We start from the raw sequence: 6480 nt of genomic DNA on the forward strand, positions 1-6480 counted from the left end.
GAAGGCTCTAGAATCCAAATGTCAAGTCGTGGAAAATGTGGACTTGCAAAATAGGAATCAGAAAAACCTGAATCCCTTCCAAGCCTCTTTTCAACCGCAGCTCAGTTACTTTATTGTTCAGTTATTTATTTATTTATTTATTTTTAAACAAAAAAGGTAAATAAAAAAGCTGTGCTTGACGTGTCATGTATGTTTCTCTGGGAGGGCCAAATTCCCACTTGCAAAGGGGAATAATCCCTGCAGGGCTCCCGCCCTGGAAATGCCTTCAGAAATGCCACATGCCCTGGCTGGAAAACCAATCCAACCTCCCACCCCACCCCACCCCCCACCACATACACACACAGTCTTAAAAAAAAAAAAAAAAAAAAAAAAAATCAAGAAACAAAAACACAAAATTTGCCGAAGTTTCTCAAACTTCAACCTTGAAACAAACACAGAAACCCACCCAAGAATCTCAGTTCCGCCCCAAAAGTCATTCAGGGATTCCCGGGAAGGAGAAAAGGGGAGAAGAGAGAGGTAGCCCCCACAGCCCCTGCGCCCGGGGCTCCACCCTGGAAATGCAATGCAAGGCAGCAAAGCCGACCCTGCAAGGCGGTACCTGGAGCCGATCCTCGTCTGGCCGCCGCTGCAGGCGCTCTTGGGGCGGGCGGGGGTTCCGGAGGGGGGCTCCCTCGCGCTCGCCCCTCGCGTTCAGCAATTTGGCCGCCGTCGCGGCTCGAACCGTTTTTAAATTTCCCTCTCTGGAGCTGTCCAGCTCAGAGCATGCGCAGTAGCCGTGCAGGGGGCTTTTTCCCCAAGGGTCAGTTACAGGGCAGGGTCAAGGGGACTGCAGCGAGTGTTTCCCAGCAGCCGCCAGCCTTGCACGCCCCGGGGCTCTAGGTGGGGTGGGGTGGGGCGGGGCGCAGGGGTGGGGACACCCCTCTTCAAACTTTGCCAGCAGTGGCCGCAACTGCATGCCGGCGAGCATGCGTTGAGGAGCAGTGGGAGGGCGATTTAGACCAAAAGAATTAAGTTGCAAAAGGATGCCGGGTGCATTAAAACTTGCAACCCGTCACTTCCCCGGGGGGAGAAGGCGGTGGGTGGGAGGAGAGCTCGGCGGCAAACTCCCCTTTCCCCCTAAGCCGGGACGGGCCTTGAGGCTGCCCGGCGAGGTGGGGGGGCCCAGGTAGACGCCGATTCCGGCTACCTGTCCCTTTAAGAAAGTTGCGCCCGCGGGCTGGCGCGCGGCGGGCGGGCGGGGGCTGCGGGGCCGGGAGCGCTCGCGCCGGGCGCCTCCACCTGCCGAGGCCTCGAGGGGGGGGGCGGGCCGAGCACGGCGGCCCGGCGCTGGGGGGCGGCCCGGGTCTGCGCGCCGCACTCCCCCCGCCCCCGGATCCCGCGTGGAGAGTGAGTCCGCCCGGAGCGCGCGCGCGTGCGCGCGCGCGCGCGGCTGGGCTCGGCGGCCGAGGCGCTCGGGGTCCGGGGCCGCGAGCCGAGCCCGCCGAGCCGTTGGGGGCCGGGTCCCGCCGGTGCGCCCGCGCTCCCGCCTTCCCCGCCGCCCGGCCCGCGTCGCCTGCTGCCCCGCCCCGCCCGGCGCCCGCCGCGGGAAAGGTGGCGCGGACCGCGGGCGGCGGCGGGCGGCGCGGGCGCGGACAAAGGTCCCCGCGGCCCCCCTTAGGGGGCTGGAGTCAGTGTGATCCCCCGAGAAAGTCTGCCTTTCCGGCGCCCTCGCTCCTGAGCCTCCGTTGGAATCATTTGCCAGAGTAATGACCACACTAATCGTCACGGCCACCCTTGGCTTTATTTCCTTATGTATTTCTACCTCCTCGTTTATTCTTCACGCCGGCCCCTTAGACGCGATGGTCCCCTTTTTGCCTATGGCGAACCTGACGCTCTGAGCGGTCACGAGGGGGCCGAAGGAGCACGGCCAGTAAGTGGCAGAGTCCGGATTGGAACCCAGAGCGGAGAGACGCCGCGGCCCCTGCACCTGCAGGTGGACGTTGGGCTCGAGGCTGCGCCACTCTGGCCGAGCCAGGCCGGGCGCCCAGCGCTTCTTGAATTTCCTGTGGCTGCCCTCGCGTTCTGCATCCCCCTAGCAGGCAAGGGAGCCGCGTCTCCACGCCTGTGGTTGGGAAGCGTGTCCTAGCCCGTGCTTAAGTCCCGCGAGGAGCCGGGGCTCCCTAAGGCCGGGTGTACCTGGATTTTATTGCTCATTCAGGTGGGCCGTGACCTTGGCGCTGGTCCATGTCCTCCTGAATGGTTTTCCTTTAACACCTGGGCGCCCTTATTCCTTTCTTCTCTGCCAAGAGTAAATAGATCACTTGCATTCTCTGGTGGGGGAATGTAGTTTACGGATGTTAGTTAAGGTCATGGTCATGAAACTCTGTTTTCATTTCTCTCCGACCTACCTCTATTGAAAGTTTGCATTTTGCCTGTTTATAAAAGTCGTTAACATGGCTTGAAGTGTCCCTTGGTGACCTATAATTAGAGACCAATAATTAATTCCAAGGTTAAGTGGTAAGCATTCAAAGTATTTGAGTTTATTTCTGTTAATCCTTAATGGAGTTGTGTGTAAACAGAGGTGACTTCACAATCTCCTGTTGAGGTAACAGCCCTTTTCACTAAGGTACAATTTTTTATCTCCACAGCAGTTTGGAAAGAAAGTCTCTCTTCTGAAAGTTGATGGATTCAGTAAAGCTTTTTAAATAAAATGCATCCAGTCTGTGAATTCTGCAGACTCGTGCACTATGGAAAAGCCAAGCAGGGACCCTTCCTTAAAAGACAAAAAAAAAAAAAAAAAAAAAAAGAGGATGTTCTGGAAAGTCCTCAAAACCTCCCCTTTTCCTTGAGAGAACTTGGCTTTGAAAACTTGGCTTCCCTGCATGGGCTTTTGGCTGGGAACTATGGCCATTTTACTAAAGACTTGACATTTTAAGTTCTCAGCTTCAGGAATGGTCGGTGAAAATATTGCCACTCAAACTTCTACTGTTGAGGGTATTCAGAAAACCCAGGTAACTTAGCAGAAACCCTTCTTTTTGTGACATGCGTCTATTTTTCCCTTTTACGAATATTTCTCAAGCCTGTTGAATTGTAAGAGTCACCTGGGGTGAAATTAAAACCACAAAAGGGAAGAGCTGGGGAATCCTTGTTTCACAAATGTCCCACGTGATTCTCAGGTAAAGTGTGGACACCTGTAGCAGGTGATCATGAAGTTCACCTGTGTCCATGGCTCTGTGGCTCCTTATCATTTGCTTCTGTGTGGGGAGGGTCTTAGATCCATCCTGACTTTGCAAAGGTACCTGCTTTCCTGCTAGCAAGATTTCTAAAAGGCTCAGCAGACGCTCTGTTCACCAGACCTCTGATTTTTATAGAAAATCTGCAGAAAGGAACAAAAGCAACAGGTATGTGGCTTTTCTGCTTACGCTCTGGATTGACGTAGTGGAAAATGCTCTAATCTGGGCCTGAGTTTGATACGTGTTGGTGGTTGAGCAGTAGTTATTTGTCTGATCTCTTTGGAGCTAGGGTGCCTATGGCTGTGGGCAAAATATTTGTTTATGATGTTAACGATGAGCTTAAAACCCAACTCCTTCATACGTGGGAAGACCAGTTCCTTGTGTGCAATGTGTAAGTATAGCGTTCATATTGAAGGATTACAGTATATTCACTTAGCAAGTTAAAGCAGCTTTTTTTTTTTTTTTTTGCTCAAGTAGCCCGATTTTTATCACACGCCCTGACCGTTTCTCCTTTAATTCCAAAGTTTTTGACTTTTATTTTGCTTAACTGTTCTGAGTTTCCCATGGTAAAGAGGGAAAGGGAGTGTGGTCAGAATTACATGACTTGTAGCGATGAATAGTTCTCTGTCTTCCGCTCTGACCTCTGGCTGGTACAGTGAACCGCAGGGCACATCTACGAAGCAGAAATCTCAAGGTGGTGTTTTTTTTGTTGTTGTTGTTTGTTTTTTTTCCCTCATAAATGACTATACTACAGCAAACCCTCAAGGCCACAGCCTCCTGGGCTGTTTCTGGCGCATAGTAGGCACTCTGGAGATTTACAGGCTTTTAAAAAGCTTTTTTTCTTGTGTCCCATTGCTAAAAACTAGTTAGGTGGCATTTTCTTCTCAGAAAGTTCTGGACAGAAAGCTTACCCGGTCTTTACTCCCCAAGGCTCATGGCTCTCTTAAAAGTACCTTCTGATTCCGATTTCTTAAGAGGTAGGTTCCCTAGCATTGGGAAGCCACTGTTGAATGTCTGAACACAGCTTTCGAAGACGAGAGCAGAGTTTGTTGTTTTTCTGTGGGAGACCGTGAAAGTCTACTGGTCATTGATCTCCTTTGCTCCTGTTAGCATGACTGATACGTGTATTATGGTTCTTTTTGGGAACGCGTTTGTAGAGGAACTGCCGCTTGGAATTGTCCTACGTCTTATTTAATAAAAGGATGCTAAACCCTCCGGTGTTTCTAGGAAGGGAATACTATAATGTTTTTGTATCTTTGTGATCTCCTGCCTCTCGTCTGAAACTCCAGACCAGTTTCCACCATTGTCCTGTCCGACTCTTCAGAAAGGTTGTGACTAACTTAAAAAAAAAAAAAAAAAAAAAAAAAATTAAGCCTGTTAAAGAGTGTGACCCTCAAATGTGCACTGAGCAAGTTGCCGGAGCCTTCTCCGCGTTTTTTCTATTTTTTTCCCCCAACTGCCTTTTATAATAACCTCACTTCGTTGTTTATGGCAATACATCTAGGCTTTCCTTTCTGAAAAAGTTGTTTCTTTTGGCCGCTTTTTTGGAGTGCCGAGAGAATAAAAACCAGAGGCCGTATTGTCTGTGACTTCGCAAAACAGAGCTACCACCAGGTGGTAGGTTCTGAGGCTTATTAATCAGGATAAGGAAAAACTTGCTAACAGTGACCGTGATCCCAGGCTGGCCTGTCTCCTCTGCTGGTAAATAGTGCCCTCACCCCAGCTGTCGATACAGAGACTGGGCACAGGTGAAGGGGGATTCTGAAACCAGAAACCAGTTGGATGCCACCTCTGAAGCTCCCCCAATGCCAGAATTCCACAGTATTCCTTGAACTTGAATGCCAGGTTGGTCTATATAAATAATTTTCTGGACCAAATCTCTGCTGCATTAACAAGTAATATAGGGGCGTCTGGGTGGCTCAGTCGGTTAAGTGTCTGACTCTTGGTTACGGCTCACATCATAATCTCAAGGTTTGTGAGTTCAAACCCCCCATCAGGCCCTGTACTGACAGCGCAGAGCCTGCTTGGGATTCTCTCCCCTGCCCTCTCTGCCCCTCCCCAACTTGTGCACGTGTTCACTCTCCCTCTCTCTCTTGCAACATAAACTTTAAAACAGATATTTAAATTTTTTTTTTTCAACGTTTTTTATTTTTATTTTTGGGACAGAGAGAGACAGAGCATGAACGGGGGAGGGGCAGAGAGAGAGGGAGACACAGAATCGGAAACAGGCTCCAGGCTCCGAGCCATCAGCCCAGAGCCCGACGCGGGGCTCGAACCCACGGACCGCGAGATCGTGACCTGGCTGAAGTCGGACGCTTAACCGACTGCGCCACCCAGGCGCCCCTAAAACAGATATTTAAAAAAAATGTTATATTTACATCTAACTGATAATCCAGAGGAGTGAAAAAATAAATGCTTTGAGAAAAAACTTAATCCTTTATCCATTTCAACACCTATTATCTTGATAATGACCACATTGATGCTGCTGGGTGGTTATTTTCCTATCTGGCTTAAGTTGAAAAGCATGAAACAAAGCATTTAGAGATGCTTAGAGATTGAGAGATTTCGAGCATTTAGAGATTTACAGTAAAAATGTGTTAAAAGGCTGGGCCATCTCTTGGTCAAACAGACCAGTCAAGTTGTTTGGCATAATCTTCACCTGAAGCATGTTTGATATTGGGCAAAGTGAACAACCCATCCTCATAACATAGCAATTCCATATGAATTGGAGTATGTATCCAGAACCCTCCGTTCCCTGTGGACGCTAAACACAGGGAGGGCCCTCCAGGAGGAGGTGCTCCCTGAGGCTCAACTGGTTGGAGAGGACAGCGGTGGCTCCTGTCTCAGTGCTGTCCCTCTCTTGCCTATCCCTAGCTGCAGGGCTTTGGATGAATTCTTCCCCCTTCCTTGGTTCTCCTATCTCTGCAGGGGAGTAACGACGCCCATCTTGCAGGGCTGTGTGAGGCTGGGGGAGCACGCCTTCTGTGGGGTACGTATTCCTCAAACCAGGTATATGTTTCAGGTGGTTTTGTGTGTTTAAAGGGACTTCTTATTCGGTTGCTAGATTCTTCTGGAAAAAGGAAGGAATCGGTTGGGTTGCTTTGGGAAACTATCTCAGATTTTTTAACCAGGAGATTCTGAACTTAGGTAGGTCTCTAGTGATCCGAACGCTTTGACACAGCCTTCCCCCGGCTTCTAGGGAGAAGTTACTCATGACCCCTCACAACCGTGCTGTTTTACGTATGAAAATCTAGTCAAGGGCCTCATC

This window comes from Panthera onca, chromosome D3, assembly GCF_046562875.1.
Source record: "Panthera onca isolate mPanOnc1 chromosome D3, mPanOnc1 haplotype 2, whole genome shotgun sequence".
Lineage (NCBI taxonomy): Eukaryota > Metazoa > Chordata > Mammalia > Carnivora > Felidae > Panthera > Panthera onca.